The sequence below is a fragment of the Myxine glutinosa genome, chromosome 7 (genome assembly GCF_964187855.1).
Source record: "Myxine glutinosa chromosome 7, kmMyxGlut1.1, whole genome shotgun sequence".
Classification (NCBI taxonomy): domain Eukaryota; kingdom Metazoa; phylum Chordata; class Myxini; order Myxiniformes; family Myxinidae; genus Myxine; species Myxine glutinosa.
Genome location: NC_136267.1, coordinates 83,840,337 through 83,852,450, shown reverse-complemented (window position 1 = coordinate 83,852,450; position 12,114 = coordinate 83,840,337).

Genomic DNA, 12,114 nt, shown 5'->3' with positions numbered 1-12,114 from the left:
AATTTATCTCGGGGTGTCAAGCAGCAAAAATAAAAAAGAGTTTGGGGTAAATGGTCTTTTTGTAAACATTATACTTTGTACTTTGTCGAAGTAGGGTTTAGGGTAGGCTTCAAAACTGTACCTTCCTGGGTTCTGGCCTTTGCATGATATACTGTAATTCATAATTAAACTAAAATTGTCTGCTTATATGGTAGCCACAAATGGCGATGCATCACGGAGCATCCCACCCTTTCTAAGACATGCTAAGCCGGCTGTCCATCTGCTGGTATTGCTCTATGAGAGTTAACATTTCAAGGTGAATAGGTTTGGGCCTACGGGCAGCACTCAGGCTGAATTGCAAATTCCCAATATTTATTTGACTTCTCGTGGGTGCACTGCACTGCACCCAGATATGTATTTTGTAGAGATATAAATATTAAATAACAACTGAATAACTCACAACATTTTCTGCTGCTGTTCAAAGAAACATTATTCACAAAATCAGTAGTAACAGATTTGTAGAAAATGTATCCTTGAAGATATATGTGTAAAAATGATTGATGGCCGAATGGGAGAAAATTATACTTTGAGCAAACCAATTTAACAACAAATGGAAAGTTTCAACAAGGCAAGTGACTAAGATGAAAAATTCAATATCCCCTTGGCTTTGTTTTGCGGATAATTATATCCAATCCTCGAATTAACTCCAAGAGCAAGGCCAGATACTCATTACCCTGCACACACAAAGCGAAACAAGTGGGGTAATTCTGAAGGGTAATTGCAAAGGGTAATTATACAGGGTAATTCTAAAGGGTTTTAAAGGGTAATTCTAAAGGGTAATCCTAAAGGGTAATTCTAAAGGGTAAATCTATAGGGTTTTAAAAGGTAATTCTAAAGTGTAAATCTAATGGGTTGTAAAGGGTAATTCTCAAGGATTCTAAAGTGTAAAATAATTTTAAAGGGTAATTATAAAGTGTAATTCTAACGGGTTCTAAAGTGTAAATCTAAAGGGTTGTAAAGTGTAAATCTAATGGGTTGTAAAGGGTAATTCTAATGGGTTGTAAAGAGCAGTTCTAATGGGCTGTAAAGGCTAATTATAATGGGTTGTAAAGGGTAATGATAATGGGTTGTAAAGGGTAATTATAATGGGTTGTAAAGGGTAATTATAATGGGTTCTAAAGGGTAATTCTAATGGGTTGTAGAGTGGAAATCTCATGGATTTTAAAGGGTAATGCTAAAGAGTAATTCAGCTTATTATAAAGGGTAATTTTAATGGGTTGTAATGGGTAACTCTAAAGGGTTTTTTTTTTGTTTTTTTTGTATACAAAGTCTAGGCTCATGTAAGAGCTAACATCAAGCACAAAAAATTGAAAGAGGTGGATTTGGGGTGTATTAACAGGGGTAGAAAAGATCAAGGTTTTCGATGGGGAATTATTTAATTGCATTTAATTTATGATTTATGATAGAAATAATTTATGATGGAATGACATTTGACATGGAATGATTTAATGAGCAAATTGAAGACAGCATTTTGAAGAGGAATGAGAATAGAAAGTTATGACATACAAATGAAAACAGCATGGCAGGGGGAAGTTTAAACATTTTAAAACAAAACCGTGAACAGTCTGGGAAATTCCCTGAAATGTAGAAGAATAAGAGATCGGTGTGGATCCCTAACCCTAACAACTCAAGTAACTCTAAAGGGTTTTTTTTTTTTTTTTTTTTAAATATACAAAGTCTAGGCTCATGTAAGAGCTAACATTAAGCACAAAAAAATTGAAGGAGGTGGATTTGGGGTGTATTAACAGGGGTAGAAAAGATCAAGGTTTTGGATGGGCAATGATTTAATCTTACTAGAATTCACCAAATGTCCGTCTGTCCGTTGGAAGGTACCGCGAAAACGGCTCAACCGATCGCAATGATATTTTGGGTGGGTATTCCTGGGACCTACGTTGTTTTGGTGTTGGTGTACGTATTCAACCCTGGTGTTGGGCTAGCGGCTAGGGTGCCGGCTTAGGATCCTAGGATCCTGGGTTCGAATCCCAGTCGATCGCTGAATTAACGCCAGGGGGGTTGACTCAGCCTGTCATCCTTCCGAGGTCGGCTAATTGAGGACCAGTTCACTGGTAATTCCCTGTTTGTCGTTAAAGGCGGCAAAAAGGGTTGGCGTCAGGAAGGGCATCCGGCCGTTAAACATTGCTTCAAAAAGGGGACCGAAAAACAACAACAACCACGGTTCCCGAAAAAGGCCAACCCCCGCTTGCAGGGAAAAATGGCCTCTAAAGGTGGTTTTTATTCCTGGGACCCTGGGAGTAAAATAGGCTATATTGTTTTTCCAATTTTTCCAAGTTTTCCAATTTTCCAGTTTTTCCAAGCACGATGGCATAATATTTACCGAAATGAACAGTGATGTGGCTTTTATTGAAATTCTACAAATACTGTTTAGATTTTGATGACAATTATGAACCTGCTGCGAATGCGGAAGTGGAAAGATGACAGCAATGCACGGGTTTGATAATATCCAAATACAACCGTCATTCAATCGTAATGTTAAATCGTTAAATGTTAATCGTTTTAATCGTTTTGTTAAAGTATCAATTGATGATTGGAATTGAGTGAATACAATTACGATTTTGAATTCGTAATTGTGTTCACCCAACCGTACGGAACTTCACATCAGGATTTAAATATTTGTTTATGTCGCGAATGTTGTTAAAAGTTTATTTTTTATATTAATGTTATTTCATTTGTGATTAGAGTTACGTTGTTTGGAATGAAAAAAGATATATCGATTTCAAGTGAATGATGAAATGCCGTGATGGTTTCTACCCTCTAAACGTGAATTCGCAGATCGCCATATGCAGATTCGCAATTCACTGGGTATGGAACAAACGTTCTGAACTGTTTGTTTGCCAACGGGTACGTTTTTCATGGAAGTCCTTCACGAACTTGCTGTCCATGTCTGACGTCCGACGGAAGGTGCTACAGGAATGTGGAATTTATTGGTTTCATACTTTAGCATTCACCGTTTCTGCATTGTCTGTTTGCTTCCGGCCTCCCACCCGTGTGTGGCTTGTGGACTTCCTCTCTGGTCGTAGGCAATGTGTGGCTCTGAATGGGTTTCTCTCATCTCCCCTTCCTGTTCAGGCTGGAGATCCCCAAGGCAGTGTTCTGGGCCCTGTGATTTTTCTCATCTTCATAAATGATCTCTCCGACTCTCTGGAAAATCCTCTCTATCTCTTTGCTGATGACTCCACTCTCTGCCGCTCCATACCTCATCCCTCAGATCGGCAGTCTGCACCCTCCTCACTCTCTGCACAAAATCACAGACTGGTCAAACAAGTGGAACATGTATTTCAATCCTGACAAATCTCACACTCTCACAATGTCCCTCCGAAAAGACCGACTGGACAACCCTCCCATCTACTTTCTGAACAATCCTCTCCATGAAGTTCTGTCACTCAAGCTTTTGGGTCTCACTATCTGCCATGATCTTTCCTGGGAAAACCACATTTCCAAGCTGGCCTCCAAAGCCAGTCGCCGACTGGGCATCCTCCGTCGTGCGAAGTCCTTCCTTGGCACACCTGACCTCCTCACCCTATACAAGGCTTTCATCCACAGCTCAATTGAATACTGTTCTCCCCTCTGGGCTGGTGCTCCTGTCTCACACCTAGCTCGGCTTCACGCTGTTGAAACCAAAGCTTTCAGAATCATTGGAAACTCTCACGATGAAGCGAACTCTTCATCGCGAGACTCACTCTTTCACTCACGCGAGGCCTTTCACTCACTCACCGCCGGCAGGTTGGTGGTCTTTCTGTCTTCTCCCGACTCCACTCCGGCTTAGCTCCCCCAGCTCTCTCTGTGCTCTGATCCCCAAATATTCCTACAGGTCGCACAAGATTTGCCTGCAACCCTCTTATGGTTAAACTGCCAAAATCAAGACTCTCTGCTCACCTTCACTCCTTCATTCCTCTTTTCTCCCACCTCAGGAACAAACTCCCTCACACTCTTCAATCCCACTCCTCCCTCCAGGTCTTTAAAACAGCTGTTCACCACCATCTCTTATCTTCCCCCATCCAAAACCTTGATCTTTTCTACCCCCGTTAATTCACCCCAGATCCACTTTTTTTGAAATACCGACTTCTTTCCTGGAAGTCTGCCACTATCTGCCATGATCTGCCATGATCTGCCATGATCTGCCATGACCCACTATCTGCCATGATCTTTCTTGGGAAAACCACATTTCCAAGCTGGCCTCCAAAGCCAGTCGCCGACTGGGCATCCTCCGTCGTGCGAAGTCCTTCCTCGGCACACCTGAGCTCCTCACCACATACAAGGCTTTCATCCGCAGCTCAATGGAATACTGTTCTCCCCTATGGGCCGGTGCTCCTGCCTCACACCTAGCTCGGCTTCACGCTGTTGAAACCAAAGCTTTCAGAATTATTGGAATCTCCCGCGATGAAGCTATCTCTGAGGGCCTTTCACTCACTCACCGCAGGCAGGTAGGTGGTCTTTCTGTCTTCTACCGACTCCTCTCCGGCCTTGCACCCCCAGCTCTCTCTGTGCTCTGTCCCCCAAATATTCCTACAGGTCGCACAAGATCTGCCAGCAACCCTCTGATGGTTAAACTGCCGAAATCTCGGCTCTCTGCTCACCTTCACTCTTTCATTCCTCTTTTCTCCCGCCTCTGGAACAAACTCCCTCACTCCCTTCAATCCCACTCCTCCCTCCAGGTCTTTAAAACAGCTGTTCACCACCATCTCTTATCTTCCCCCATCCAAAACCTTGATCTTTTCTACCCCCGCTAATTCACCCCAGATCCACCTTGTTTGAAATTCCAACTTCTTTCCTGGAAGTCCTGGCAGTGTCCATATGTTTTATACCTCTCCCACCGCCCCCTTCCCATGCCCCCCCCCCCCAAAGCCCTCGCCCTCTCTCAGATCTCTCGATGTCTCCATGTCTCTCGGTCCCTGCTCTCAAATGTTGTGTTTGTGTCCTTCCCCCTCTCTCCCCATCTTGTCTACCGCTCCCGATGTTATATGTTTTATGTGTCGGTTTGTCTTTCTGTGTGATTAATGTTCGCTCTTTCACGAGCCTCGATCTTGTATACAAAAAAAAAAGAAAAAAAAAAAAAAAAAAGTCCTAGCAGTGTCCATGTGCTTTTACCTCTCCCCTTCCCCCCCCCCCCCACCTTCCCATGCCTCCACCTCCAATCCTTTTCCCTCCCACAGATCTCCCGATGTCCCTGCTCTCACATGTTGCACTTGTGTGCTTCCCTCTCTCTCCCCATCTTGTCTCCCGCTCCCTTTATCATAATTATGTTTTATGTGTCAGTTTGTCTTTTGTGAGTAATGTTAGCTCTTACATGAGCCTCGATCTTGTATACAAAAAAAAGAAGGTTGGGTGAGTGACAAGGACGAATCTATTCGATGTTGGTGAAGATCCGAATATGGATCCAGATATGAGAATTAATAAAAATTATAAGTGATTTATTCTTTTCCAAAAGTTGTGGACGACTTATGACAAAACTTGGTGGATGAGTTGGTTTGTGATAAGCCGATTAGTTGTTGGTGCAGGTCCGAATCCAGATCCGGCCTATCAGTGGGATACAAAATGTAAACGGTTCAGTCTGGTGGAGGAGGCATGTTCTCTACCTAGTGCAGTTGTAGTTATGTCTGCATTGATTATTAAAGTGGACCCCTGAGCAGTATGTGCTATTAAATTGTGGAATCAAAGTTCCATTGCGTCTGCTGAGGAATTTGTCGAGTGGGTGCACAGGATTTCTTTCCTCGTAATCACTCCAAGGAACAGAAGGTTGATTTCATTAGGAGACTCTTGGAGTCTTGGAGGGAGCAGCAAGGTCCTACGTGAAAGTGAAGTTTCATTCGATTCCATAGAATCTGGACCAGATTATGAAGATTTTACAGGAAGCCTTTGGGGATATATAGTCTGTCTCGCAACTGCAAGTGCAATTTCATAGCCGATGTCAAGATAACAATGAGTCCATTAGGGCCTATTTCCAGACTTATTTGCCAGACATTTGGACAGGGATTTACGCTGAGATGAACATTAGCGCTGCTGGTCAGCCCGGGCAGCTCTGCTGATTGATGACTTGAACGTCCCAAATTAATGAAGATGGTACTAGCTTTGTCAAGCTGGCAACAGTTCAGAAGCAAGATTCGGCTATGTAGTTTGAATATGGGATAAATGGGGTGGAGAGGAGTCGAGGTGCTGGCAATGATGCAGGTAAGTATAGGTTGGAAATGCTGTGTGTGCAGGAGACCAGATGGAAGGGAGACAGGATGAGGAGGTTGATAGGAGGATACAAGCTGTTGCATGCGAGTGGGGATGGAAGGAGTAATGGCGAAGGAATAATAGTATCAGAAGACATCGGTATAAGCAGGTGGTCAGAGTGGAAAGATGGAAGGGACAGGCAGTTGTGGCAAGGGTGGTGATACAGAGGGCAAATGGTGTGTTATGTCAGTATATGGGCCACAAACGGGAAGTACTGGGATGGAGAAGCAGGGATCAGGGACACATTGGAAAGCATGATGGGAATTGTTGAGATGGAGGTGATGCTGTGAATTGCGGGGACTTTGCCACGCATGTCAGAGTAGTGGAGCCAGGTGAAGAGGGATGCATTAGTAAGTTTGATTGGGGAATGAGGAATATAGAGTGTCAAGAGCTGGTGGAGTTGGAGACAAGGAATGGGATGGCCATACCTGGTTCATTCATTCAAAAGCAGGAAAGCTACAAGATTACCTATAGGAGTGCAAAGTATAGAACAGAATTGGATTTGGTGGTGGTGAGGAAGTGACAGCTGTGGAGGGTGAAGGATTGTAAGGCAGTGGCGGGGGAGCATGTTACCACCCAGCGCAAGCCTGTGGTGTTTGTGGTACCGATGAAGAAAAAGAGGGAGGTAAAGAGCAATGGTTGGAAGGTTATTATGTGGGGGAGTGTAGGGGAAACATCACCATAGAGAACAACGAGAGGGTGAGAGTCAGGTATGAGCAATTTAGCGAAGAATTGGAAAGTTTGGAGGAGTGGAAGAAGTACAGAGAGGCATTTAGGGGAATTGCAGAAGTTTTGTGTGGAAGGAGGATGCATCGTTGAGGGTTATATAAACCAGGTATGGTGGACGGAGGAAGTAGTGGAGGGAGTTGGTGAAAAGAAGGAGGTTTGGAAGAGGACAGAGAAGATCAAGCATAAAGGAAGGCAACCATCTGCGGGTTTACTGAACCTTTATGGACAGAAGAAGAAAGCAGCAAGGAGAGCTGTTGATAAGGTGGGGAATGATATGTAAGAGGTGGTGTAAAACAAGTTGGAAGAGGATGGTGGGAGGAAGATGATCTATAAAATGGCTCGTGCCAAGGATAAGGGATTGGGATGGGGTGGAGGGTTAACGAGTGTAGAAAAGATCATGGTTTGGGATTGGGGATGATCTGAGATGGTGGTGAACAGCTGTCTTAAAAACCTGGAGGGGAGGATGAGATTGAAGAGGTTTGAGTATCAGGTTTCCAGACAGTCCATTCGGAGAAGGATAGTGAGAGGGTGAGATTTGTCAGGATCGAAAAACATATTCCAGATGTTTGACCAGCTTGTGGTTTTGTCAAGGTCTGAAGAGAGGGAACATTAATGTTCTCCCATCGTTTCTTCTCAACAACAACAACAACAACAACAACATGCATTTAAGGCCATTTTCCCTGTTAGAGCGGGGGTTAGCCTTGCGGTCCCCATGACAATCTTCTCCATTTTGCCCTATTTTCTGCATCTCTCCTTGTTAACCCCCTTGCCCGCATTTCTTCTTCCGCCATCTTTAGCCAAATCTTTCTCGGTCTTCCCCGTCCTCTACTTCCTTCTACATTCATTTCCATCACTCTTCTCAACCAGTCACTTTCATCCTTCCTCAACACATGACCAAACCATCTCAACCTGTTCCTCTTCACAGCATCAATCACAGGCTCTATTCCCATCATCTTTCACAATTCATCATTTGTCTTCCTCTCTCTCAACGATACTCCGCACATCCATCGAACCATTTGCATTTCCACGCTTTCCAGCCTTCGTTGCTGCTCTACGTTCATGACCCATGTCTCGCTCCCATAAATCACAACACTTCTCACACATGCAGCATACTCCTTTCCCTTCAGCTTCAACGACACACCCCTCCTCATCAGCACGCCACTCAGTTCCCGAAAATTCTTCCGTGGACATCTCACTCTAGCAACCGTTGCCGAGTCTGATACACCTTCTCCAATCAGCATGTCTCCGAGGTAGCAAAATGTTTTCACACCTTCCAGCTTCACGCCTCTCCATGATCCAACTCAATATTTCCTCCATCTGCAGCTCCCTCTGTGCACACCTTACACTTGAATGTAGCTGCCACACTGGTTAATGACCCTCTCAAACCAGTACATTTTTGATGAACCCACTCAGCGCACATTGTACATTGAATGGAGTTCACTCCGACACCCTTCCTGCACACAGCACATGGCCACTTCCCAGTTCTTTCCACCTCACCACATGCTTTACCACTTGCCATCACCTTCGTCTTTCCGATATTCACCTTCAGACCTTTTGTCTCCATACATTCCTTCCACTTGTTCATCTTTTCCTTTAGTCCATCCATACTTTCCGCAATCAGCACCAGATCATCTGCATACAACAACTCCCAAGGTAAACCCTCCTTTACATTCTGAGCCAGCACCTCCATCACAGCTACAAATAGTAGTGGACTTAGTACCGACCCCTGATGTACTCCCACCTTCACCTCAAACTCACCACTGTTCCCATCCTTCGTCCTTACAGCTGCGCGTGCTCTTTTGTACATTGCCATCACTCCTCTGATCAACCATTCCTCCACTCCTAACTTCCTCAATGCCCATGTCAATACTTTGCATGGAACCCTATCGAATGCTTTCTCCAGATCAACAAACCCAAGAAACAACTTCTTCCTCTTCTCCATGTACTTCTCCTGCAACTGCCTCACAATGAAAAGCGCGTCTGTCGTTCCTCTTCCTGGCATAAATCCAAACTGCATTCCGTCGATCTTCACTTTCTTCCTTATCCTCCTCTCCAACACCCTTTGCAATACCTTCATTCAATGCTCCAATAACGTTATCGCTCGGTACGAGCCACACTCCAGAGGGTCACCTTTCCCCTTGTATAGAGGGACGAGGGTACTCAGTTCCCAATCCACTGGAATGCGGCCTTCTTTCACCACCAGATTACAGATCTCTGTCATTCTCTTCACACCCCAACTTCCTGCTGCCTTCAACATATCTCCCACAACTCCCGTCGGCCCTCCCGCTTTTCTACTCTTCATTACTTTTATCGCTTCCTCAACTTCCTTCTCAGTTATCTTCTCTGCCGGTCCTAAAACTGGGTTACTCTCTATGTTGCCATCCCATTCATTCTCTGTATTCAACAGCATTTCCATATATCTTTTCCATCTTCCTTTAATTCCATCTGGGTCCACAATGATTTGTCCCACTTCATCCTTCAAGCAACTCACCCCCATCACATCACACCTCTCTTTCGCTATCTGCTTTGCAATCCTGAATACTGCTCTCTGACCCTCTTCCGAATCCAAGCGTTCTCCGAACATTTTCCTACATGCCTCCTGCGCCTTTGCTACCTCTTTCTTTGCAGCCTTCTTGGCTGCCTTATAACTTTCATGCTCTGCTGTTTCTGCTCCCGTACCCTTCGCCTTCTGCCACTCCTTGAACTTCTTCCTCTTCTCATCAATCCTCTTTCCAACTTCATCATCCCACCACCATGTTTCCGAGTGCCTCGGTGGTCCTTTTGTCTATCCACATACCTCACCAACGGCTCCCAACAGACTAGCTTTCATTGACATCCAAACACTTTCAAGCTCAACCACATCAGCCTCTACCCTACTCAGCCTCTCTTTTAATGCCTCCCTTACTGTCACCTCTTTCAACCTCCACACCTAAATTCTCGGTTGGTACTTCACCCGCCGAGCTCTCCTCGCACCTTTCACCCTTATGTCGCAGACAACCAAGTGGTGCTGTGAAACAGCCTCCTCCCCCGGGATCACCTTTGTGTCCCGGAGGTGCCCCCTATCTCGCCTACACACCGTCAGGTAGTCAACGGTTGTCGTCGACCCACCTGACGTGTATGTAACAAGCTTATTATCCTCTTTCTGGAACTGAGTATTACAAATCAACAAATCAGCTCCATCAGCAAACTCCAAAATCCTTTCACCTTCTCCATTTCTCACACCATATCCGTAACCCCCATGAACTCCCTCAAAACCATCCATACTCCTTCCCACATGTCCATTTAGGTCTCCTCCTACCACAACAACTTCCTCATCTTTCACGTTTTCCATCAGCTTCTCTATCGCACACCAGAACTTGTCCTTCTCTTCATCGCTCCGACCAACCTGCGGAGCATATCACGAGATGACGTTCACCAAGAGCTTTCCAATCATCATTTTCACCATCATCAACCTATCACTCACTCTAGTCACACTCACCACACTGTCTACAAACTCCTCAGAAAACAGGACACCAACACCATTCACGCCCTTCAGGCACCCTTGCCACACAAACTTGTATTTCTGTCCCTGCCTACCCTTCACCATTCTCACACCACTTCCCTTCCATCTCGTCTCTTGCACACAACATATGTCCACTCTTCTTCTGACCAATACTTCCACCACTTCTCCTGATCTCCCTGTCATTGTCCCTACATTCCATGTCCCAAACCTCAGAAACCGATCTCCACTTTTGGCTGTACCCTGCCCATATGTAGTTGTAATTGTCATGGTTCTCTTTTTGAGGCAATGTTTTTATGGCCGGATGCCCTTCCTGACGCCAACCCTCTTAGTCGCCTCTTACGACATGCAGGGATATGGTGTACTTATTCGAATCCAGTGTACACACTGGTTTCTTCTCGATGCCAGTTATTAAATTCTAGGAAAATAGCGACGGCCCCAGTTTCTTCTTTTTCTTCAGCTTCTTCTGCACTGCATTTCACATCCAGGGCGAGACATCAATTACATTGCGCCGTCTGTTGGATGGATGGAGAATTGGATGCCCGTCTGCAGCTCGTATAAGTTGATAGACGACAAAGATACCACGTGGTTTTCACGATGGGAGGGGCCAGCTGCCAGGTGGGTTTGGGTTTGGGTTTGGGTTTGAGTTTGAGTTTGAGATTGAGTTTGAGTTTGAGTTTGGGTTTGGGTTTGGGTTTGGGTTCGGGTTAGGGTTAAGGTTAAGGTTAGGGTTAGGGTTGTTAAGGTTGTTTGGGTTATGAACTTAGGATTAGGGTTGGGGTTGTTAGGGTTAGGGTTAGGGTTGTTAGGGTTAGGATTAGGGTTGTTAATCAAATGTTAATTAGGGTTAGGTTGTTAATCACAAGGTTGAGGATCAGACTCATTTATACAAGTATTCAGCCCCCTGAGTCAATAATTCGTCAAAGTGTCTTTGGCAGTGATTATAGTTTTGAGTCTTCTTTGGCATGTCTGTATCAGCTTTGCACATCTGGATTTGGGGAATTTCTCCCATTCTTTCTCGCAGATTTGTTCAAGCTCTGTCAAGTTGGATGGGAAGAATCATTAGGGTAGTTAGGATTAGGGTTGTTAGGGTTAGGATTAGGGTTGTTAGGGTTAGGGTTGGGGTTTTTAAGGTTGTTAGGGTTAGGATTAGGGTTGTTAGGGTTAGGGTTAGGGTTGTTAAGTTTGTTAGGGTTGGGATTGTTAAGGTTGTTAGGGTTAGGATTAGGGTTGTTAGGGTTAGGGTTAGGGTTGTTAAAGTTGTTAGGGTTAGGATTAGAGTTGTTAGGGTTAGGGTTAGGGTTGTTAAGTTGTTAGGGTTAGGATTAGGGTTGTTAGGGTTAGGGTTAAGGTTGTTAGGGTTAGGATTGGGGTTGTTAGGGTTAAGATTAGGGTTGTTAAGGCTGTTAGGGTTGGGGTTAGGGTTAGGGAGTATCTCCAACGAGTCCAACCAACATCCTGGCTCAACTCCAAATTTTTGCCACCTTTTATCTTAAGTCAGGCCTGGCCAGCCGGTTCGTGAAAGCCGGGCCAAAAACGACCACCCGATCGATCCCACAAGAAGGTTGGAATCGCACCAAAGATAAATAAATATATAATTTACGTGTAATATA